General features: G+C 48.4%; 2 long non-coding RNA genes across 2 annotated transcripts; one reads left to right on the top strand and one right to left on the bottom strand.

Moving 5' to 3' along the window:
• Window positions 1-3,912: 3,912 nt before the first annotated feature.
• On the top strand, window positions 3,913-21,887 carry LOC112652324 (uncharacterized). Its single transcript, XR_004808551.2, has 5 exons — window positions 3,913-4,043; window positions 9,012-9,182; window positions 19,620-19,756; window positions 20,789-21,013; window positions 21,415-21,887. It is a non-coding gene; the product is annotated as an uncharacterized LOC112652324 (long non-coding RNA).
• On the bottom strand, window positions 4,574-6,984 carry LOC118352060 (uncharacterized). Its single transcript, XR_004808532.2, has 4 exons — window positions 6,874-6,984; window positions 6,528-6,765; window positions 5,180-5,488; window positions 4,574-5,046 (listed from the first exon to the last, which is right to left on the bottom strand). It is a non-coding gene; the product is annotated as an uncharacterized LOC118352060 (long non-coding RNA).
• Window positions 21,888-24,579: the final 2,692 nt, after the last annotated feature.

Consider the following 24,579-nt stretch of genomic DNA (forward strand, 5'->3'; position numbering starts at 1 on the left):
CCATCCTTCCCTCTTCCCCTCCCTCCTCCCTTCCTCCCCCTCCTCCCCGCAGCTGCCCCCATCCCCGGGGGCGTCCTCCTCCCCTGGCTCCGCCCCCTGCCCCCTCAGCACCTGCACCCACGCCGGCCTGCGGCTCCTCCCTCCCTGCGTGACCTCAGCGCCCTCCCACCCGCCGCCGCTGGGGCTGAAACCCGGCGCTGGGAACCTCCCTCCCCCCTCCCCCCTCCCCCCTCCCTCCTCGCCCGGGAGCGGGGACCCCGAGATGCTGGTTCCTCTCCGCCCGCCCGCGGGGCTGCGGCGCCGTCCCCGGGGCGCTCCCTCCAGCTGTGCTCCCCTGCGGCCCGCCCGCCCGTGGGTTTGAATGCACAGTTGGCAGGTCCGGCTGCGAGCGTCAGCTGGCTCCTGTGACTGGGTATGTGTGCACCCGTGAAATGGCCACTATCACGAGCCCGCTTAACGCCCCTCACTCCGCAGTAACCCTCCGTCCCCCCATTTTTCCCCTTTGAAGACTTTTAAGATCTCCTCTCTCTTAGCAACTTTTTAAAGGATTTTATTTATTCAGGAGAGACCCAGAGAGAAGCAGAGTCACAGGCTCCCTGCAGGGGGGCATGATGTGGGGCCCTATCCCGGGACCCCGGGGTCACGCCCTGGGCCGAAGGCAGGCGCTCAACCGCTGAGCCACCCAGGCGACCCGCAACTTCTTTTTAAAGTTTTATGTATTTAAGTAGTCTCTTCACCCACGTGGGGCCCCTCGAAGTCCCCACCCCGCCGTCGAGTCGCATGTGTCTCAGACCGAGCCAGCCGGGCCCCTCTCTCAGCAGCGCCCACACGCAGCGCGCTGTCGTTGACTATGGCCCGCGTGCTGCGCCTTCAATGCCCACGATTAACTTATTTTATAACCGAAGCTTGGGCACTGTCACCCATCCGCGTGCAATTCCTTTTACAACCTTTAGAGTGAGTACCATCCGTCTGCATTTTAAGGGGAGGCAAGTGAGTTGTGCGCGGCCACCCTGGGGGTTTGGGATCCAAGCCAGGTCAGCTTGGTCCCCAGCCTTCTCTATTGTTCTCTGTCCCTGTGCTCTGGCTTCCTGCCACTGGGGGGCAAGCTGCCGGGTGCCTCTGCCATCTGCATCCCTTACCCCAGCCTCAACTGAGATTCCTCCCTGGGATTGGGGCCCGGGGACTCAGGGAGGGTGTTGAGTTGGGGGACAGGTTGCAAATCGCCCAGAAGGCCCCCATCATTTCTCACCGGTTCCTTCTGTCCCGATTGGTCTCTATGCCTCTGGCCTCCACTGCACGGCAGTGCTCACCCCCTTGGGCCCCTCCACGCCCGACTCCTGCCACCCCTCCATTCCTCCCTTCTGTTCCTCAAGATAGCTCAGCCCTGTCCACCTGAGGCCTGGCATGGGGCCTCCCCCACAACGGGAGTCCCCTCCTCATCCGTCCTGTCCTGGCTTTTTCCTACTCATCCTTCTCTGACTCTTCCTCGGAAAGACCCGCCTCTGCCCAGGGAGGCCTTGACCCCCACCGGGCCTGCCTACCCTAGGTCTCCCTTCTCCCTCATAGCAGGCTGCCTGTGGTTTTTTCCAGAGCACTTATCATGCGTTGTTACTACGTACTTATTAGTGAGCTTATTTTTTTAAAAGCCTGTTTGCCCTGGTTCAATGTAATGCTCTTGAGTTATGGAAAAGATGACATCTGTTTTGTTCATTGTTGTAAACCTAGCATCTGAGGTAGAGGAGGGGCTCAAAAATAACTATGGAATGAATGAAGGGATGAATGAATGAGCCCGGATTCAAAGGTTGTCTGTCAAGATATTGCTGTTTTGGAGGATCTGTGTTCCCCAGTGGATCCCCCAGACCACATTACTCTTTGCTATTTATCAGTTTCTCTTGACCCCCTTTTCCTTTCCAAATGAAAGGGGATCTCATTCTATCATTAGTTTTACATTGTGTTACCAGAAGTCAGAAATAACCCTCTGCCGGGGCCCCTGGGTGGCTCAGTGGTTGAGCCTCTGCCTTCAGCTCAGGTCGTGACCCTGGGGTCCCAGGATCGAGTCCCCGCATCAGGCTTTCCACAGGGAGCCTGCTTCTCCCTCTTCCTGTGTCTCTGCCTCTCTCTGTGTGTCTCTCATGAATAAATAAATACAATCTTAAAAAAAAAAAAAGAAATAACCCTCTGCCACTTTGAAAGAAGAGCTAATTGGTTTTGTTAAAAAAAAAAAAAAAAAAAAAAAAAAAAAAAAAAACCATCCTCCCCAGTACACCAAAGTCTAACTTCCAACGAATACCCCAGGGGCATCTGTCCTTTAACACCCTGCTACAGTGAAGTCCATGTCCCAACCCTCATTTCCACTTTCCATCAGAATGTTCAGTTAATTGCCTCAATTAACTAGGAATTACCTGCATATAATGTGCAGGGATTATATGAATTTCTCACTTAGTATTTGTTGGACAAATCTGGTGTGCCAACAGATTGTTCTAGATGCTTTTGGAGATACAAGAGAAAAGACGTGGATCCTTCCCACAGAGAATGTATCATTTCCCAAAGAATTAGAACACAATAAAATATTCTTGGCCCTAGAAGAATAGAACACTGAACAGAGTCTTTTTTCAGGCTTTGCTTCAGCACCCTACAGGGCTTCGGGATCATGACCACAAAGCGGATTATTGTTGGCTAATGCTATGAAAAATGTGGTGTTTTAGAAAGTGCCAAAATGTTCACAGCAGGCTCCAGCTCAGCCCTGCACTGGCCTTAGGCAAGATCCAGATTCGTTAGCAGGGCCTGTGTGATTCAGCTCCTGAGTCCTGAGTCTCCAACAGGGCTAGCTCTGCCCCCCACCCCGCACCCTGCACCCCCTGCACCCACGGCCCCATGGAGTGGCCCACCTTTTTCCTTCTCAGGCCTTTGCCTGTGCTTCAGCCTTCCCCTGCTCCCCACCCCATTCTCCCTTGTTCTTAAAGACTGAGCCTGGGGGGGGGAGTCACCCCCTCCTGGCAACCCCACCGGACTCCGGCTTACTTCCTCACTTTCTATGCCCCCCTTGCGCTCTGCAGTGGGTACTTACTGTGCATAGGTGTGTGTACGAGTGTGTGCCATGTGTGTAGATGCACGAAAACTCAATACTCGTAACGAACGTGTATGAAGCACTGGATGCCTGGCACTGTGCTGGTCCCTCTCCCTCTTGCAAGCCCACCCCCACTGCAGCCCTGTGACCGAGGTGCTAGGAGCTTAGTCACATAGCCAGGAACTGAGAGGACCAGCATTTGAACCCAGCTCTTGAGCCGTGTGCTTCAGGGCAAGGCCACCTTGCTGTCCCTCAGCTGTCCCCGCACTGTGTTGCAACTACTGATGTCATTCGCTGTCGCCCCTTGACCGTGGGCTCTTTGAGGGCTGGCACTGATTTTTTTTTTTCCAAGATTTTATTTATTCATGAGACACAGAGAGAGAGACAAAGAGAGACAGAGAGAGGCAGAGACACAGGCAGAGGGAGAAGCAGGCTCCATGCAGGGAGCCCGATGTGGGACTCGATCCCGGGTCTCCAGGATCATGCCCTGGGCAGAAGGCAGTGCTAAACTGCTGAGCCACCCAGGGATCCCCGATTTTGTTCAGCAACCAGGCCATTGTACCCACTCGGGAACAGATAAGTGAATTTAATGGGGCGCAGACTGAAACATGACTAATACCCGCTCCTTTGTATCAAGGCCCCCCAACCCCCTGATTTCTTTTTTCTCCTTTTTGCCTTCCTTCCTTCCTTCCTTCACAACACGGTCGTGGGGCCTTTAGTTAAATTAGCAACCAAGTGTCTACCAGGAGAGAATAAAATTTAGTTCCGTATGTAGGGGGCTGAGATTCCTGCAGCGCCTTTTAAACATCCTGACAAGTAGCTACTATCATTCCTGGTTTACAGGCAAGAAAAATGAGGCCCAGAAGAGGTCACAGCACGGCCTGGCTCCAACTCAGGCTCTTGGCCCCTGCGATCTGCGTCACCAAGAGCCTCGCTGGGCGGAGGAGACACGTGCACCGATCCCAGAACAAGAGAGGTACAGAGAGAAGTGGGGACCGGGAGAGAGGGAGGGGGAGCCAGACCAGCAGGGCTGGGGGTGGCGGCAGAAAGCAGGGTGCGGGGTTGGCCAGAGAGCAGGCGCTCCCTGGGCAGGGGCCTGGGGGGGAGTAGGGGAGGAGGGACTAAATACGCAGGGAGGACTCTGGATCACACCCCAGGGAGTCGGGGCCCACTCAGACCTTCCCCGCTCGGTACAGGGGTTCTGGGGGCTTCCAGGGGGCAGGGGGCAGTGGGGGGAGCATCTCTGATGACTTCCGAGGGACCAGAGCAGCCCTGGGCCTCCTGGCACCGTCTCTCTTGTCCCAGCTCCTACTTGCCATCTGCCTCCTTCTGCGAGAGGCCCTGGGAATCACGCGATCTTGTGAGTCACTCGTGTCCTCTCTGAGGAATCAATACCATCAAGTCGCACAGAAGCAGAGCAGTGGGGGATCCCTGGGCGGCCCAGCGGTTCAGCGCCTGCCTTCAGCCCAGGGTGTGGTCCTGGAGCCCCGGGATCGAGTCCCACCCACGTCGGGCTCCCTGCATGGAGCCTGCTTCTCCCTCTGCCCCTGTCTCTCTCTCTCTCTGTGTGTCTCTATGAATAAATACATAAAATAAAATCTTAAAAAAAAAAGAAAAATACCCACAGCAGGGTGTAAATCTGAGCCCAGCCGATCTCCTCGCAGGGCACAGTTCCATTCTGGGAGAGAGGCGCCGTAATCAAAATCTAGTTGGCAGAAGGTTGGGTAGGACTTACTTAAAAAAAAAAAAAAAGAAAAGAAAACACTTTATTTTTCAGAGCAGGTCTAGATTCATAGCACAGTTGAGTGGCAGGGACAGTTCCACGCCCCCCCTTGCCCCGTCGCCCGAGCGGCCCCCCATCACCAACACGCCCTGTCGGGAGGGTGCACCCCTTAGACTGCTGTCCCTGCGGGCCGCGTCCCCGTCGCCCGGGCTCACAGCTGTGCATCACAGCTCGCCGTGGTGTCCGCTCCCCGGGTCTGGAAAAAGAGCGAATGACACGCATCCACCATTGGGTGGATGGTATGACACAGAGTGGCTTCGCTGCCCCTAAACCCCTCGGGGGACTGAGTGAGCATCCCTCCCTCTCCCTGACTCCTGGCGACCCCTGACCTTTCTTCAGTTTCCAGAATGCCCGTAGTTGAAGTCGTTCAGCGTCCAGCCTTTCCAGGTTGGCTTCTTTCACTTCATAAGACGCATTTGTCTCGTCTCTGCCTTTGCAAGACTTGATAGCTCATTTCTTTCTTAGCACCGAATAATATTCCCTTGTCTGGTTGTGCCACAGCTTATGTATCCGTTGGCCGACCGGAGGGCATCTGGGCCGTTTCCAAGGTTTGGCAAAGATGAACAAAGCTTCTAGAAACGTCTCTGGGCAGGTTTTCGTGTAGGCATGAGTTCTCAGCTGCTGGGGCCGAGTGCCGCCTAGGTCATGGGGTAAGGAGAGTACGTGTTGTTTAAGCTTTGTCCAGACTGTCTCCGAAGTGACTGTACCGTTCTGCATCCTGGCCAGCGAGGAATGACACTTCCTCTGGCTTTTACACCTTGCCAGCACCTGGTGTTGTCAGCAAGGATTTACTTTTGAGAGGGAGTTTCTAGAATGCTTTCATCACCCTGGTCAGCTCTGCCCACCTGATTCACTTCCCTCTGCGTTAGGGAAAGAAGCCTCCGTGTCCCAGGAGTCCGCCTCTGAAGAGTTGCTGTGGCAACCAGGTGAGGCCCGGCTTCCCCGGTCCTGGCCCTCCCAGGGCTCCCCACTGCAAGGCCACCTGACCCCCCCCAGACGCCTGTACCTTGCCGTGGCCAGCTGGCACTTGGCTCTGCAGACCTGGAGACAGCAAAACGGAGTCTCTCATGTCGAGCAGGAGCCTGTGCCACGTGAGGACACACGCAGTTAGGGTACTGCAGCTGGGAGACACCCGGGGCCAATGTCACCTGGACCTCCCACCCCCCTAGAACTGAGAAGGAGCAGAACCAGAGGAGGTCTGCAGCGGCCCAAGACTAGTTCAATCCCTTTATTTATTTTTTTGCTTAAAGATTTTACTTCTTCATTTGAGAGAGAGAGAGAGAGAGAGAGAGCAAGCACAGGCAGGGGCAGCAGCGAAGGGGGAGGGAGAAGCAGACCCCTCGCGGAGCAGGGAGCCCAGGACCCCCTGATCATGCCCTGAGCTGAAGGCCTACACTTGACTGACTGAGGCCCCCAGGAGCCCCCGTTAAATCTCTTTTTAAAAAAGGGGCGGATTTTGGCAGCAGACTGTCAGACCCGGCCGGGGCCCTCTATGCGTGACCACCTGAGGAGGCCCCGGCAGGGATCTCTGAGCAGACCCGAGACCCTTCGGGCCTTGAACAGCCACAGCAGGAGGTGCCGAGTGCTGACCCGGAGCAGAGCGAGGCCTTGTCCCCAGCGAGCGCCCGCACTGGCTCCCCGGCTGGGCCCTTAGCCCCGCATGCACCCTGCTGTCACCTTGTGTCCCGCTCCGTGTGCTGTGTAAGACGCTCAGGTTAAGCACGTGGCCAGACGCCCTTGAGTGTGGAACCCTGAACCGATGGAGAGCGGTGACTTGACTTCCTGATTGGATAAAGCCACATGGGGAAGGACACAGCTCGGTGTGCACCTGCACGGCGGGCTTGAGGCAGGTCTCACTGGGCCAGCTGCGGGGTCTAGGGCTCCAGGGGTGGACCGGAGCCCGCTTGCCTGGGTCCTGACAAAAGGAGACACATAGACTATTTGGCGGGTGGTTGAAGGCTGGAAGTATCTTGAAATGCATCCAGTCTATTTTAACAATACCGTAGACACAGTTTTTGTTTACCTGCCTTGAAGAAATGTTTTTCAGGGCTATTTCCTGAGCCTTTAAAGGGCATTCAAATGAGTTGTCTTGGAACAAAGATTCCAAAGACTTTCGTGACTGCAAGTTAGCAACAAGTTGGATTTATGACTCATCAGTCACACATTGTTGGTTGCCTAAGCAACTAAGCCTAGCTACTTTACACTTTGACTCTGGAAAGATTGGAGTCTCCAATCAGAACTTGTATCACCAAACCCACCTAATGTAATAAAGCTTGGTAGGCGAAAACCCCAAATCCTAGTGTGCATATTGGCATCCATTGCACAAAGTTGCCCTGTGCCTGTAATGCCTAGTCCTTGCTCAGAATGAAAATTGTTGAGCCTTGTCCTTTTCCTTTTTCCTTTTTCCTTTTTTTTTTTTTTTAAAGATTGTATTTATTTATTTGAGAGAAAGAGTGCAAGCATGGGGAGGCAGAGGGAGAGGGAGAAGCAGACACCTTGCTGAGCAGGGAGCCCAACATGGGGCTTGATCCCAGGACCCCAGGATTATGACTTGAGCTGAAGGCAGATGCTTAACCAACTGAACCACCCAGGCATCCTTGTTCTTTTTTCTACTCTCAATTATCTGTGTTCATTCATCCAGGTATCACTCAAATGAATTAAATCCAGAAGGAACCCAAAGATGTTTCTTTGGTCATTTGTTTCTGCTCATTCCCCTCTTGAGTTTTCAGAGACTTGTTTCTAGTCTGTTATAACAGTCTGCAGATTAAAAAAAAAATATATATATATATATATGTTTTTTTGCCCCTCTAAGTATCAGAAGAGTATCTAAAACACAGATAATAAATGGAAAAAGTAAGAACAAGCTAAACACTGTGACAAAACCTTCAGGCAAATCTCAAAGGTGAAGAAACATTGCATGCGTCCACGGTCCTGGACTCTCAGCAAATCATCACCACGAAGACAGAGGCTGTTACAGAGGAAGAGAAATTGAAGGGACCCAATTTTATTTTATGTTATTTATTTATTTTTAAGGGACCCAATTTTAGATTAGAGCCTAGTGCCAACAGTTTTGAGCAGCAACAAAATCTATTTTGGGAACAATTATGGAAATTGGAATATGGCTTGGGTCATAAATGGTATTAAAATTCATTAGGCTGATTAATATCGTGGCATGTTAGGCGTAAGTATTTATTTTGGTTACGTAGGATGTCCTCATTTTTTTTTGAGTTGCAAATTGAAGTATTTAGGGGTGAAATGTCATGATATCTGTGATTTAAAGTAAAATACTTTAAGGATCTATTTTTTTCAAGTAAAATAGTTCAGCATAAAAAATAATATGAGTGTGGGCACCTGATGGCATAGCCAGTTAAGCATCGAACTCTCGGTTTCAGCTCACATTGCGGTCTCAGGGTCATGAGATCGAGCCCAGTGCTGGACTCCTCGCTCAGCACAGAGTCTGCTTAGGTTTCTCTCTCCCTCTGCCCCTCCCCTGCCCCTCTCTTTCCAAAAAATAATAATATGAGTGTAAAAGAATAAAATCTGAAGGAACTGCGCCGATCTGCAAGATCTCACATTAGATCTTTATTACTTGACCCAATTAACTTGAAAGTCTGCTTCGTTGAAATACTTGGGTAAGGAGACAGGACATGTGTACCTGCGTGCACGTGTACCAGTAACTGTTAGCCCATCAAAAACAGTTTCTCGACCTGGGCGGGAAAGTGCAAGGAATCTGGAGCTATTTAGCAACCGTGTGATCTTGGCCAAGGTACTTCATTGCTCTGTGCCTCAGTTTCCCCAATTGTAATATAGGCATAATATTAGTAGACCTACTTCATAGAGTAAATTGCAAGGTTAAATGAGTCAGACATTAAAACAGTTCCTGGCACAAAGTAATCGCTAAGTGTTAGCTATTATTATTATTGTTACTGTTTTTGTTATTGAGGAGCATGACCCTAGAAGATGCTGGGTTGGCATCAACTTCTATAATCAGTGCAGCTTCTAGAGTTTTCGGGTATGTTGTTAGCAGCCATGGGAGCTCCATATTCCTGGGGATCCGTCTTTTGAGGTCTTCCTTACATCACACTGAGGAATATCCCAACAAATGTTTTAGGGCTGGTGGACAGTGATGAGGCCTAAAAGCATTTTCTCTTCTCTTTCTAGGCAATGAGCAGTACTTTTTAGAATTCAGGATTGCCAGGCCGGTGGACTATTTCTCTCTGTTCCAGATACCTGATTGCGACAATTTCCATCAATTCCAATAAAAAAGGACATCACAGAACATGTCCACAATACAGTGACCCGAATCTGCTGGGAGAGCCTGTACTTCATCAGGTAAGGCTTTAACTCCCTTAGCAACCAAACTGCCCTGGTGCTGTAGTGTATAACAATCCCTGTAATGGCCTGACCTACACAGGGAGCCGAAGCCACGCTCAGAAGCCCACGGTCCCCAAACCTCAGAGCCATATGCACATCCATCCCACCATTCATGGCTCAAGCTGCTGCTTGTTATGTTACACAGGCAAGTAGTTTCTGATCAGGAATCTTAATTATTATTTTTTTAGTTTTAAGATTTATTTACTTATTTGAGAGAAAGAGAGAGAGAGAGAGAATGCAAGTCCAGGGGATGAGGCAGAGGGAGAAGGAGAGAGAGAATCTCAAGCAGACCCCACACTAAGTGCAGAGCTCCAGGCAGGGCTCGACCTCACGCCCCTGAGATCATGACCTTGAGCCAAAATCAAGAGTTGGATCTTAATCAGCTGAGCCACCCAGGTGCCCCATAGATAGTCTCTGTACCTACATAAACTTTCTTTGTTTTCTTAAAGATTTTATTTATTTATTCATGAGAGACATACAGAGAGAGAGAGAGAGAAAGAGGCAGAGGGAGAAGCAGGCTTCATGCAGGGAGACCATTGTGGGGCTCGATCCCTGGACCCCAGGATCACGCCCTGGGCCGAAGGACAGACGCTCAACTGCTGAGCCACCCAGGCATCCCCCTACCTAAACTTTCTATCATTTAAAATGCAGCACTAGCTTTTCATATTAAGCATTGGGATAAACAAATAAATTGGATGCCTTCAGCAGCAATTATGGATCTACACAGGAAAAAAAATCATTGCTATCATTATACTATATATATTTATAATGTTGAATATATTCTTTACTTCTGTTTTCGAACATGATGATTTATGATCTTTATTGGGCCCTACTTTATGGCCTTAATACATACATACATATTGCATTATAGGAAGCAAAAGGATTTTGAACTAAGATGTCCCTCTCCTTCAGGATTCTGAAGATAGCATTCATTTCTTTTACTATTCATTGAGAATGAGCTCATGTGATTCATAGTAATGCAGGATCCTTTTTAAAACAATGCCTAGGAGGGTTTGAGCTGTGCATAAATAATTTAAAACAGACGTCATTAGGATATTGAGTTTATATTCACATAAAAATCTATCTAGTTCTCTTGAATTTTATGAAAGTAGAAGGCTAAGTCTCCCTGAAGCTAACTAGAGCACCACGGATTTAGATAGATGAAAAATTTCGATGGAGGGTATCAAATCACGAAAGACACAGTGAGAGTTGATGAGGCCCTCATTTTCCATCATTTAGAGAAATCGCTTCTGTCTGTTTCTTAGAACATTTTGTGCCCCCACTGCATAGTCTTGGCTGTGAAATAGGCATGTGTATTATATTATATTTTTGTTTCTCATTCTTGCTGGGTTTTTTTTTTCTTTTTTTCTTTTTTCTCTCTCTCTCTTTCTTGACACCAGGGACAATTTGATGACAAGCTGAAAAACAGGTCCCTGGGTAGATAAAGGCTGTGGATTGAGGGACAAAAAAGGACAGGGGTTTCACTTCTGGCTCTGGGTGACCGGCTTACATTTCTGTGGTATGACAAGCCTATTTCACCTCTCTGGGCCTCAGTTTCATGATCTGTAAAAAGGAGAGCAGTAGGCTGGATTAACTTTGAAGTTTCACTTTGGGGCTGTGAAATTCTAGGATTTCCATCTAGGTTTAGCTGTGATAACTATGAGGCAACACGGTAGCTGTAGGAGGTTGTTGCATATTCGTAACACCGAGTTCACAGGGCAGAAATGTAACTGAAGTTCCTTTGAGAGCCGTCCAGGGGCCGCAGGACACTACTGTTGACATTATAAAGTCATCCTCACTCTTCATGCTTCCTTCCACTAGGAGGGGGTTTGTGTCCCTCCTGTGACGCTCCTCACATCTCTGCACTATCACCCACTCTTTCCTTGCAGTGACTTGTGTAGCTAGTGGGTTTGATATAGGAAAGATGTTGGGGTTGGAGACTGAAGGCCAAGAAAGAATTTTTTTTTTAAGATTTTATTTATTTATTCATGAGAGACACACACAGAGAGAGAGAGAGAGAGAGAGAGAGAGAAGAGGTAGAGACACAGGCAGAGGGAGAAGCAGGCTCCATGCAGGGAGCCCGACGTGGGACTCGATCCCGGGTCTCCAGGGTCAGGCTCTGGGCTGAAGGCGGCGCTAAACCGCTGAGCCACCCGGGCTGCCCCCAAGAAAGAATTCTTGAATGCAAAAAGAATCTTTGGTGCAAAAAAGGTGGTTTTGAGCACAGGGACAGGACCCGAGGGCAGAAAAAGCTGCCCTGGCATCATGTGACGAGTGGCCCATGATATACTTGCAAGTTGGGAAGGGGTTAGGGATGGTGTAGGTCTCTAAGGAATTTTGGAAGCAAGGTTTCCAGGGCCTGGAGGGGGCTAGCTATGGTTGGGAAAAGGCCGTTTACCACTGTCTACCAAAATCTGAGTCATGAGACCTTTCAGATGTGTATCGGTGGGTCATGTGCTTGGGGGATGATCGCCACCTGGACCTGGGGGCTAGAGATAAAAGAAGTTACCAAAGGAAATTTTTTTTTCAAAGGAAATTTTTAAAAAGATTTTTATGTATTTATTTATTTGACACAGAGAGGGAGAGAGAGAGTGAGAGAGAGAGAGAGAGAGAGAGAGAGAGAGAAAGCACACCAGCAGTGGGGGGTGGCAGGCAGAGGGAGAAGCAGACTGAGCAGGGAGCCCGATGCAGGGCTCCGTCCCAGGACCCCGGGATCATGACCTGAGCTGAAGGCAGATGCTTAACCCACTGAGCCCCCCGGGTGCTCCTCCAAAGAAATTTTTATGTGTTAAGTAGACTTACAGGATCCCAAGGGTCGGGCTAAGATTGCCTTTTGCTCTTAGCAGAGTATTAATACGGAGGCAGCAGAGATCCTAGAGGAAGGTCACTCTGCCTGTTTCAAGGACTTGTCAGTGGGCTGTAAATAGTAAGGAAATTTCATTTTTCTTTGTCTTTGTTTCCCACATCACGTTTCAAAGGAGCTTCTGGATAGAGTTAGCCATCCCTTCCCTTTGGAGTCCTCTTGGAAGCTGGTGGACCCACAGAGAGTGTCCATCCTGCCCTGTTCCTTTGTGTTCTAGGATTAAAGGGCCAAGGCCCTGCTTGGCGAGGTCTGTAGTCATCCATGGGTGAGTTTGTCTAGTTCTGGGGTTTAGTATTAGGAAAACATTTCACTCTTTTTTTTAAACTAAAAAATAATTAAAACATTTATTTATTTATTTGAGAAAGACTGCAAGTGCATGCAAGTGTGGGGTTGGGGGGCAGAGGGAGAGAAGCTCAAGCAGACTTCCTGCTGAGCGGAGCCTGGTGCTGGGCTCGATCGCATGACCCCAAGTTCACGACCTCGGCTGAAATCAAGAGTTGGATGCTTAACCAACTGAGCCACCCAGACACCCTAGGATGACATTTCACCCTTAAATCCACACATTCTGCACTGTCAGCTTTCTTAGCAGTAAACATGATATTTTGGTTTCCTTGGATCTTTTTTTTTTTTTTTTTTTGTCTATTTCTCAAGTAGTTCAGAAATTCAATGAGGTGCTATTTTGGGTGCCCTCTGCAGTCACAACAAGCACTACTAGATTGAGATAACAAGTGATGTTGGCCATGAACCTTCATGAACTTTCCCCCTAGATTCATGTAGGTCTTCTCCCAGCCTCTATGGTCTCTGGTAAGGCCTTGACAATGTCACTGCAAATTCTGGCAAGTCAGAGACTATGATCTTACTTAGCAATTACACAGCTGTGTGGCACGTTCGGTTCTTAAACGGAAGCCAAATATTGAAACAATCACCATGTGCCTTAAATATATTGCATCCAACTTACAACAGAGCAGAATCAAGACGGGAAGGAAGAGGTTCTTATTTACATGACGTTGGGTGAAACTCACGTTACCAATCTACCCTTATTATAATTTGTTTGCCCCTTAAATCCGGAAAGAAGGGCTTGAAGTCACAGGAGCAATATAATTTACTAACTATTTCAGGGTCTGGTATGGTACCTGGACTTGGGTAGGTCCTGGGGGGATCCAGCTGTGGACCGAGAGGCACAAAAATCAATATTCTCCAAGAGCTTGTGTTGTAGTGGGGGGAGGTATGCAATAATCAAAATAGTTAGGTAACTAAAGTAAATAATGTAAAAAAATAAATCAGTATAATACTGCAGTGTGGTGGCCCAGTGTTTAGAATCAAACAGCCTGGAGTCAAGGGCCCATCATTTGCAAGCTGTATGACCTTCGGGAGACAAGGGGGCTGGCCTTCTGTACCCTTAGATCAGTGACTCGTTGGCAGTGGGCTGCCAGGTGAGGCGGCTTCTTGGTCCCCTCCGGCTGCCCTAGCAAAACCACAGACTGGGGAGCTAATACACAACAGAAATTTGTCACGGTGCTGGAAGCTGGGAGTGCAATATCAGGGTATGAGGGGGGTCGGGTGAGGGCCCTCTTCTGGGATGCAGACTTCTCATTGTTTTTGTTTTTAAGATTTTATGTATTTATTTGTTGGTGAGAGATGTGGGAGAGGGAGAAGCAGGCCTCCCGCTGAGCAAGGGGCCTGATGTGGGGGCTCGATCCCAAGACCCTGGGATGCTGACCTGAGCTGAAGGCAGATGCTTAACCCACAGAGCCACCCAGGCGCCCCTCTCACTGTATCTTCACATGGTGAAAGGGGCTAGGGAACTCTGCAGGATCGCTTTGAAAGCACTTAATCCCATTCCTGATGCCTCCACCCTCATGGTCTAATTTCCCTCCCAAAGGCTCCACTGACAAACACCATCACATTAGGAGTTAGGATTAGGATTTCAACATATGCACTTGAGGGGCATATAAACATTCAGACCATAGCAGGTGGCTCCCATTGGCCAAGGGCAGTTCCCAGGACGAGGAGCAGCCCTGAGTTGCTCGAAGCAGCTGGAAGGGGATGCATTAGCCTGGGGAAGGGCGTCCTATAGGGACACAGAAGTGTCCGCTATAGGAGGGTAATAGGAGATGAAACCACTTTTTCTAGGGGACCTGTAGGCCTTTCACATCATAGTCCCAAATGACTGGAACCTGAATGCAGTAAGAGTCCGTGGGTCTCCACTCGAGGAACAGAATGCAGGCACCGTGAGGGCTGCGGTCTTTTCACTTCTATTCTTCTGCTTCTAAAAGCCTGTGTAGGGAGGACAGCGTGGTGCCTCTACAGATTCTTGGCTTCTGACTTCTGAAACGGCCAGAAGATCATCCTGTGTCTCCCTGGTTCTCCCTGGCTGTGGGCCCAGGACAAGCCCAGGCTAAGGAGGGAAGGAGTGGTTCCTCAGCAGGCAGAGGCTCTCGTTTGCAGACCCCCCTTCTCCAAGTGGGGTGAGGAGTACAGACACCACCACTCCATGTCGCTTTGGAAATGATCCTTTCCTTTTTCAGACTAGCTAGGGAGAGTCAGCCTGAGACCCCTCCCTACGTCATGGGCTTTTCTGGGAGGAATAGAAGCTTGTGGCCATATGTGAACCATTACTGTGGGACCTCGTTTCCAGGCCGCCCCAGAGAACTTCACCAGAGGTGAGCTATCTCAGTCCTACACTCTTAGAGGGAATCCCAATGCTGCTAACCTCTCATAGGAGGAGAGGCGAGTTGAGGACACCCCAGACCCAAGAAAATCTCCCTGGAATCCTCTTTGGAGAAAAAGTGAATCAGATGGGTAAATTCTGTGTTGGGGGGGTCTCCTAGGAGGATTCCTACAGACTAGTTATGGGCTTGCTAAGCAATCACTGTCTTACAGAGTCTCAATGAAGATTCAAGACTACCCGGTCCCCGGCTAAGATCACATCCAGAGAATCATGCTGAAGATCTCTTCCTGAGATCTTTTTTTAAAGATTTTATTTATTTATGCATGAGAAGCACAGAGAGAGAGGCAGAGGGATAAGCAGGCTTCACGGGGAGCCTGAGGCGGGACTGGATCCCAGGACCCCGGGGTCATGACCTGAGCCAAAGGCAGATGCTCAACCACTGAGCCACCCAGCCGCCCCTCTCTCTAAGATCTTGACCCTCCTGTGCAATAACGGATAAAGAAGTAAATGGGCTTCTAGAGTCCTTTCTGTATGCTAAGCACTATTCTAAGCACTTCAGACATGGGAACCGATTTATTCCTAGTAACATCCATCCTAAATAAGCATCATCATTATGCCTCATTTTACAGGTAAGGAGCCCGAGGCACTGAAAAGTTAGGTGGCTCACCCTAAGGTTGTCCAGCTTGTAAGTGGTGGGGCCACGTTGGAGCCTCTGCAGGTGGCTCCGGGATCTGTGCTCTGCGGCTCATCACCGTCCTGCCCTCCAAGCTATTCCGTCCACCTGCCGGCTGGAATTCTGTTCACCCAGCTTCTCCCAAATCCAGCGCTTGGGTGAAGTGGAGACAGGGTCTGACCTAGACTCCGGCTGTTCCAGGCAGGCTAATACTTTGATGCTTCTCCAAAGTCTTCTCCTTTTTCTTCTCTTTCTTTGAAGGCAACCTGAATTTAATTTTAAAATTTATTTATTTTTGTGAATATGTGAAACACTAAACATGGCTCAAAAATCCAAACATCATACAAACGTATACGTGGGGACCTCTGGTTCCTGTCCCTGTCCTCTCGTCCGTGGCATTCTTGCCCCTCCATCCCAGGAGAAGTCTGCATCCCAGAAGGGGGCCCTCAGCCAACCACGCTCATAACCACTTCTGCTCATTTCTCGTGTCTTTTCAATGCTTCAAACGTCTGAGCAAATCTAAGTGTGTGTAATTATTTTCCTCTTTGCCTTATAGGGAAGTCGGGGTACTGTAAACATCACTTTGAACCTTTCTCTTTTTCCTTTTCTTCTTCATTTGTTTCTCTTCTACTTATCCCAGAGATATTTCTACATTAGCACAGATTTTTCTTTTTCTTTTTCTAAAACATCTTATTTATTTATTTGAGAGGGAGAGAGAGAGCACAGGCAGGGAAGAGGAGAAGAGGGAGAGGGAGAAGCAGGCTCCCCGCTGAGCAGGGGGCCTGATGTGGGGCTCGATCCCAGGACCCCGAGATCATGACCTGAGCCGAAGTCAGATGCTAAACCCACTGAGCTACCTGCGTGTCCCTAGCATGGAAAACTTTCTTATTCATTTTTCCTGGCTTCATAGAATTCTGTCCCTTGGAGGTGCCACATTTTATTTAACCAGGCCTCCTCCGTAGGTCTAGTTTTTGCTTTATGCTCCGATGAATGCATCAGTAGCAGAATTTTGCACATCTGTAGGTACGTGCAGGTTCACACAGTTGGCAAGGGGTGAGGGCGAACGTCTCAGCGGTGGGATTGCTAGCCCCAAGAGGAAGAGCAGTTACAATTTTAACAGCTATTGTAGGTTTTTCCCCAAACCTAAATTCTATACATGGTTCCAGGTTTATTTCCAGGGAAGCTGAACCCCGCAGGAGGCAAAGGCAGCAGAGAAGTGCCGTAAGGAGGCCCCTTGCAGCCTCACCTCCAGGGTTCAGGTCCAGCTCCAAACTGGAATATTCCATACATAAAGCAAGAGCCCTGCAGGCAGGTGGGCTCACATCCTCAGGAGGCAGCATATCTATCATGGGTGGAACTGGAGCTAGAACCTTGGGAGTGGAACTGGAGCTACCCCAAGCAGCTTTTCAAACTTGCTTCCACCTACATAGTGTTGGTCCCTGAGAGGAGCTGTTGGTGGCTTCGTGCAATGTCGACCTAGCTAGAGTGGAACTACCTTTAAGATCCCCGGGTATAGGAGTCCCCTGGAGTCCTCCAAGAGACACTGGAGAGGCAGAGATGAAGCAGCAGCCACTGTGAAGTGAGCAGGGGCAGTTAGGCACAGCCACAGAGGGCCCAGTGGGTTCTCTTTGGTTCATGCTTTTCCTCCTCTGAATCCAGCCCTTCTCCCCGACTGCTGGCCCTACTGCCCAGCGGCGATTCCAGACCCTCCAGGAGATGCTTTGCTGTGAGCTCACAAGGGTGGAAGCCACAAGGAGCTGACGGCCTTCAGAAGCTGCTACAGTGGCCTCCTCTGTGGCTCCTCTCCAGCCGTTGGTTTCACCCAACGGCAACAAGCTCTGACTGGCCCACCTGCACCAGGGCTGGCTAGGGCCCTTCTCTGCTACTTTTGGAGACGTTCCTTCCTCAGCTCCTCCCCAAACTGGGTAAGATCTAATCTATCCCATGAACCCTCTTAGTGCTCCTGCTTCCCTGATTGCACTCCAGCGGTAGGAGCGAAATAGAATCATCTTCATCTTATTACATTTCCAGGGACATTTTATCATCCTTTATGTACTGTCACACCAGACACCTTGAATACAATCAACATATATCAATACAATCCATGTGGCGTTGACTACAATGTCCTTGAATGCCTTGGTGGAGCAGGCACAAGAGAACTCTTCTCAGGAGAACCTTCATCAGTCAATCTAAAGACCCTTGTCCATGAGACAAACAGTAACTGGGGACCAGAGACACAGAGGAAAGACAAACTGTCCCCCCTCGTATCTTGCAAAGACTCAAAAATCTCCAATCTCCGGGGCTAGACAGGTCACCTCCAGGCTGCTTCCCCTTGCTTTGGCTTGAGTGTTTCCACCTCATCGTACAGCACCAAGCTGAAGGGAGGCCAGCAGGACTGAATTCAGTCACAAAATTGCTAAATTTACTCATTCATAATCTTGTGGTGCCTTGAGAAGCATGTTGGCCTGAGGTACAGAGGATCTGGTTTCTGGTCCTAATGGCCAAGAGCCATCTGTGGTATTAGGGGAAAGTCATTCAGCCTCTCTGGGCTTCAGGTTTTTTTTTTTTTTTTTTTAATTTGTTTTATGATGGCAATACTAATTGAAGAGATTATAGATCTTTGCCACATACCTGAATTCATCGCTCTTGTAGAAGCCTTTGCAGAAGCCTGCGTTTTGGTTGTTTATACAGTGTTCCTCCCTTCTCTGCGGTTTTTGCTCTTGTGGTTTCCGTTACCCATGGTCAACCGCAGACAGGAAGCGGATGGATGATCCTCCTTGTGACGCATTGTCAGGTCAATAGTGGCCAAACCGTATGTCCCCACTCCTGCATCACTTACCTCACTCCGTCTCATCACAAACGCATTTTATCATCTCACGCCAAGAGGGAGGGTGAGGGCACCATACAGCAGGATGTTTTGAGAAAGAGAATGAACACGTTCACGTAACCATGAGAAAGAGAATGAACACGTTCACGTAACCATGATGATATATTGTTACAGCTGTTCTATGTTGTTGTTAATCTCTGATTGTGCCCCATTTGTAAGTTAAGCTTTATTGTTTGTATGTCTAGGAAAAATCCACAGTGACCATGGAGGTCAGTCATACCCGTGGGTTCAGGCGTCCAATGGGGTCTTGGGGGCCTATCCCCACTGATATGGGGAGATTGTATCAGAGTTCTATGGAGTGTGGCATGTGTGTCCCAGAAGTGCTAGGGATTGACATGGGCAACCTCACTTGATCCAAATGTCGGATGGTCTCTTGTCCTGGTTGCATCATATGGAACCACTCTGAGGAGACACGGAGTTCCAGAACACAGAGAGGGTTGAAGGTGGTCTCCTCACTCTTGCATTTGCTTTTGGACCAGTATGATGTGTTACAGGTCAGGCATGCCCAGCTCTATTAGCATAGCCATTTTTGGATAATAGTCACAGGTTTCAATTAAATTAACTCTCATAAAATGGACAAATGACTGAAAAGATTTCCTGCAAGGAAACCATGGATGGAAGTGAAAACAGTAGCACATGTGCAAGCAAACAACGAAGATGACAAAACAGACGCTTTTACTTCCCTGAAACAAGCTCTTGGCTCTCCGCATTAAAAGGTAGAAAAAATAAATAAATAAATAAAAGGTAGAAATAACATGGGCCAAATTAGATCTGACCAAAAAAGCCGGGCAAAAATACTCAAAATTATCAAGAAGTTTACAATTAGGCTCATATCTACCATCATTAATGAGTAGCCTTTCCTTTTTTAAAATTTTAGGTATTTTTAAAAGATTTTATTTATTTCTTTGAGAGAGAGAAAGAACGCAGGAGCAGCGGGGAGAGGCAGAGGGAGAGGGAGAAGCAGACTCCCCGCTGAGCAGGGAGCCCAACACAGGGCTTAACCCCAGGGATCATGACCTGAGCGGACGGCGGATGCTCAACCGACTGAGCCACCCAGGGGCCCCAGTGGGGTACCTTTCCTTCAGAGCATATTGTATCCCAAAAGATTAACTAGTGTTTGATGATGCCATTATGATTAGCAAGGCATTTAAAAGTGTTACTGATTTCACTTTTATGTTATCTTTTTATTTTCTTTGTGTGTGTGTATGTATTGTAATGCTCGTAACACTTTGATAAGTGCACATATTGGAGGAATTTACTAAAGACTTCTTTTTTTTTTTTTTTTTTTTTTTTTACTAAAGACTTCTTACTGATTAGAGGGGCAAGACCAAAAAGCCGGTGACCACTGCTTGGGGCTGAGACTGATGTGTCCGCATGTCCATCTGACTTATGAAGAAGAGATGTGGGTGGTGGTCCAGCTTGGACTCTGCATTTCAAGGTTGTTAGAGATTTATCGTTCTGCTTTTTATGACTTTTAACATAATTACAGAAATCAAGAAAAGGATTGTATTTGGAAATTCAGTGTTTTCATTTCAATGGTCAGACCCCCCTCTCCCTACTTTGAGGAAAAACAAGACTAAGTTTAATTATCTTTCAATGAACCATTTTCTCTCTGACTTTCATCTGGTTCAACATCTAAGTAGATCCACGTTGCTAACTTGTTAGTTTTTTTTTTTTTAAGATTTTATTTATTTATTCCTGAGAGACACAGAGAGAGGCAGAGACACAGGCAGAGGGAGAAGCAGGCTCCATGCGGAGAGCCCGATGTGGGACTTCATCCCAGGACCCCGGGATCGTGCCCCGAGCCAAAGGCAGACACTCAACCACTGAGCCACCCAGGTGTCCCAATTTGTTAGTTTTTTGGAACAAAGGGAATCTGTGAAGATTTTTTCAGATTCAGAAAAGACTTTCTGTTAGGATCTGGAATATGTGCAATATTTGTTTTTAGGTCTACTTTACAGTTCCAAAGTTACTTTTGTTCAGGAACAACAACAACAAAAAAGCTCCTTGGTTTCCTCATAGATTGATGATTTATGGGTGTACTATTTTAAAGTGTACTTTCTGCAGAAAATAGCCATATTTAATACTTTTAAGTTATTTTTAAATTTTGCAAAATATAAACAGAGACAGAAAAGAAACAGGGTGTAAATGTGGACTCAATTGTGCACCAGGAACAGATAAGCCCCTAAATCTTAGCGACTCAATGCCGTAAACATTTATTTTTCACTCATACTACATGCCTAGCGCTGCTTGGCAGGTGGGGCTCTGCTCACTGTAATCTCTCAAGGACTGAGGTAGACAGAATAATGGTCCCTGAAGGTATCCATATCCTAATCCCCAGAGCCTGTGACAATGGTACCTTGTGTGGCAAAAGGCTCTTTGCTGATGTGATCAAGTTAGGGCTCTTGAGATGGGGAGACTGTCTTGGGTTAACCTGGTGGGCCCGATGTAATCACAAGTGTCCTCGTAGGAGGGAAGCAAGCATGTCAAAGCCAATAGCAGGAGATGTGACCATGGAAGGAAGAGGCTGGAGTGATGGAGGGACAACCACAAGCCAAGGAGTGAGGAGGGCAGCCTCTAGACACTACAAAAGGCAGGGAAGTGGATTTTCCCCTGAAGCCTCTAGAAGGACCCAGCTGTCAACACCCTGACTTTAGCCCAGTGAGATGGATTTTGGACTCTGACCTCCAAAACTGTAAGATAATCAATTTGTGTTGTTTTAAGGTGCTGAGCGTGTGGTAATTTTGTTATGGAAGCAATAGAAGACTAATCCAGGGACCAGGGTTCCATCTTGACAGATTTCGTTCATGCTCCCTAAGACAGGAAATAAAAAATCGGTGAATTGTGTGTCTGCTCTTGAAGCTTCCACCAGAAGCTTCTGCTTGCATTTCTTTGGCCAGCACGAGCCACATGGTCACACTGGGGTCCAGAGGAGGGGCAGCGTGCGGGGCCGCCACAGGGCCTCAGAGCATCCTGAACAGTGGTCAGAGAAGAGCTGATCTGGAAAGAATAAGAGAGCAATAGCGTGACTCATTACAGGAAAACTCAGGTGACTTAGTGGACACAATCAAAAGCTTTTTGTTTGTTTGTTTTTAGAGAGAAGGAGGGGCAGAGAGAGAAGAAGAGAGAATCTTGAGCAGGCTCCACGCCTAGGAGCTGGTGATTGAGGCAGTGGCTACCAAGGCTTCATCTGAATCCCAAGGACAGGAGGATCCCTCCTCTCCTGGGCTCTGCGGAGCTAGAAGACAGAGCCCACCACTGATGACCAGAGTTGGTGAACTCAGATTGTTCTAGACTAGTTACAGTCCACAGGTCTCCGAGCTACTTTCTGGCTGGCTTTGGCCCATGGGAGGAACTGGGAGGAAATCGGTTGGTGGGAGGAGCCAGGGTATTTCTCCTCCTCTTCTCCTTGGGTGGAGACAGGCACTGGATTTCTTCTTGTCACCTGCTTCTGCAGCATCCGTTTTCAACTTCCTCGTTTGCCAGATGACCTCCTGGCTCTAGTAACTCCACCTCCTTCTTTTGTCCCTCCAGCCTGGGGATGGGAATAAATGTTGTGCATTTGCCAATCTTGCCAGTTACTTCATTACTTTCTGGCTTTTTCAAGCCTCTTACATCATCGGTAGAGCCAATTCCCTACATTAAAATTCCAATTGAAAATAGAAAAATAAAATAAAATAAAATAAAATAAAATAAAATAAAATAAAAAGTTCCATTTGATTTCTGGATTCCTGGTTGGACCTTGGTTGAAACCCCAAGTAGCCCAGAATTTGGCAGGCACCCTGCCCATAAAGGCAACTCTGGGCAAAGCAGTGTCCTCATGGTTCTAAGTAGTACATGGGAGAAGATGCTACTTCTTGAGAACAACACGCATCAGCAGGTTCAAGACCAGAGTGGATAGAGATGCAGGATGGCCAGATAAAATGTAGGTGTGTCTCATGTAATCTGTAGACTGTATAATTCTTTGTTGTTGGGGCTGTCTTGCATATTGTATGGTGTTTAGCAGCATTTGGACCCTGTTTATGCCAAAAGATTATTCATTGCTTATGTGAAATTCATAGTAAATTGGGTATCCTGCATTTTTATTTGCTAAATTGGCAAACTTTAAAAAAAGATTTTATTTATTTATTCATGAGAGACACATAGAGGCAGAGACACAGGCAGAGGGAAAAACAGGTTCCCTGAGGAAAGCCCCATCCAGGACTCGATCCCAGGACCCCAGGAAAATGCCCTGAGGGGAAGATAGATGCTCAACCACTGAGCCACCCAGGCGTCCCTAAATCTGGCAAACTCAATAGAGAATAAGCTCATGTTGAGAGCTGGCTTCAATGCTGGACCGTGCAGGAATAAATATGGGGGCATGAGGGTCAGTTTTGGAAAAAAGTTGTGCGCTGGAATCATACCTCGATTGGAGTCTTTTTATAAGCTACAGTTATTGCGACGGAGGCAATTATGAAATACGGGTTAGTCCAATCAGGAGACTGTGGAATGAAAGCTCGGAAAAAGGCCTGTGCATATGTGTTTGCGTGGTCGAATGTATAAATGAATTACAGAAACTTACCTGAAATAATGGCCTACATCTAGCAGTTGCTAGAGCAACGTTCTCAATCATTTGGGGGTTTAAAGATAGAGAGATGGTGGGGGGGCACCTGTGTGGTGCAGTCACTTAAGCATCCACCTCTTGATTTCAGCTCAGGTCATGATCTCGGGGTTGTGAGGTCAAGCCCTGTGTTGGGCTCTGAGCTGGGTGTGGAGCCTGCTTAAGATGGTCTCTCTCCCTCTCCTTCCGCCCTTCCCCTCTAAAATATATATATTTTATACTACTGGTTGGACCTTGGCTGAAACCCCGAGGAGCCCAGAATTTGGCAGGCACCATGCCCATAAAGGCAACTCTGGGCAAAGCAGTGTCCTCATGGTTGGGCACTGTTATAGAAGCAGTAGGTGCTCCTGGCAGCTGGTGGGTGGAGGCCAGCTAACCATTTTACAATGCCTGGGACAGCTCCCAAAGAATCATCTGGTCCAAGAGGTCAAAGAGTGCTGCTGTTGAGAAACCCTAGTGTAAATGCGTTTGGAAAGGAAGTAACCAGCACAACACATTCTGTAAAGGCCTCTACAAAATGTGCCATCCTAGAAGCGAAACCAGATAATACGGCTGGAATTCCATGGGATTGTATTCCAAACTGAAAGAGGTGCAGCTGGCATCACAGGGGCCCCTCACTTGTCATCCTGTATCTGGGATTTAGCCACCAATCCAGGCAGACGATAGATCATCACTGTAGGTGGCATCATGTGGCTTCGCTCTCAGGTATGATCTGTATCCCTAAATAGCTGGAATACAGTGCCATTGTTCCTTCAGGGTGATTTATTTCTTCTGCGTGACTCAAGAGACGGGTATATGTGTGGCAATATGGTTCATGTTCAAGGGCTTCACTGGGGACGGTTGTAAGCTAACCCAGGCCAAAGCGGTGCAAGAGACATGCCTGAAAACCAAAGGAATTCCAGTTCCTGGGAAAGGTAACCAAGTGCTTTAATCAAAGCTCTGTCAAGTCCAGGGGACAGAAAACCACCCCGGTTGGTCTAAAAGCAGTGGAGGATGCACTGGTCCATGTAACTGAGCTGGTTTTTGGGGTAGTTCATAGGAGTAGAGGAGAAGCTTACATGCACCTCCAGAACTTTCTCATTCCCTCACTCTGTGTCTCTTCTCCAATTTCATTTTGCAGACATGCTTTCTCCCCAGTGTCATGGTTGGGAAGAGGGCTACAGGCAGCTGAAATGTCACAGCCTCCCACCTTGGAACTTCATTTTCCCATTATCAGACTCAGGAAAAGTCTTTGGCTCCACTTGGGTCATTGCCCACTCCTGGATCACTCGTTGTGTCTAGGGAAATGGGATTATGATCGGCCAGGTGGGTGTTGTGGGCCCCCTCCTGACATCAGGAGTGAGGTGACACTTTCAAATTGTGGAAATGAGAATCACTTTCCTGGCACCACATTATGATGCTTTTTCTAGTGCTGACATTCTTGAATGTGACAGCTGGCCCCCGACTGCTGGTAGGAGCTGGACTCGTGACAGCTTTCATCCCTGGCTGAGCAGGGCTACCGTGGAGACACTGTCTCGAGCTGTTCGGCTAAGGAGCCAACCCTCTTCATGTGGGGAAACTGTCCTGCACTAATGACCCCTTCACATTAAAGAATCACAGAATCAGAGTCACATGGTAGGAACTCACTAATACATGGTGATGGGTCAATGGCACTTTCGGTT

This window comes from Canis lupus, chromosome 13 (assembly GCF_003254725.2).
Source record: "Canis lupus dingo isolate Sandy chromosome 13, ASM325472v2, whole genome shotgun sequence".
Classification (NCBI taxonomy): Eukaryota; Metazoa; Chordata; class Mammalia; order Carnivora; family Canidae; genus Canis; species Canis lupus.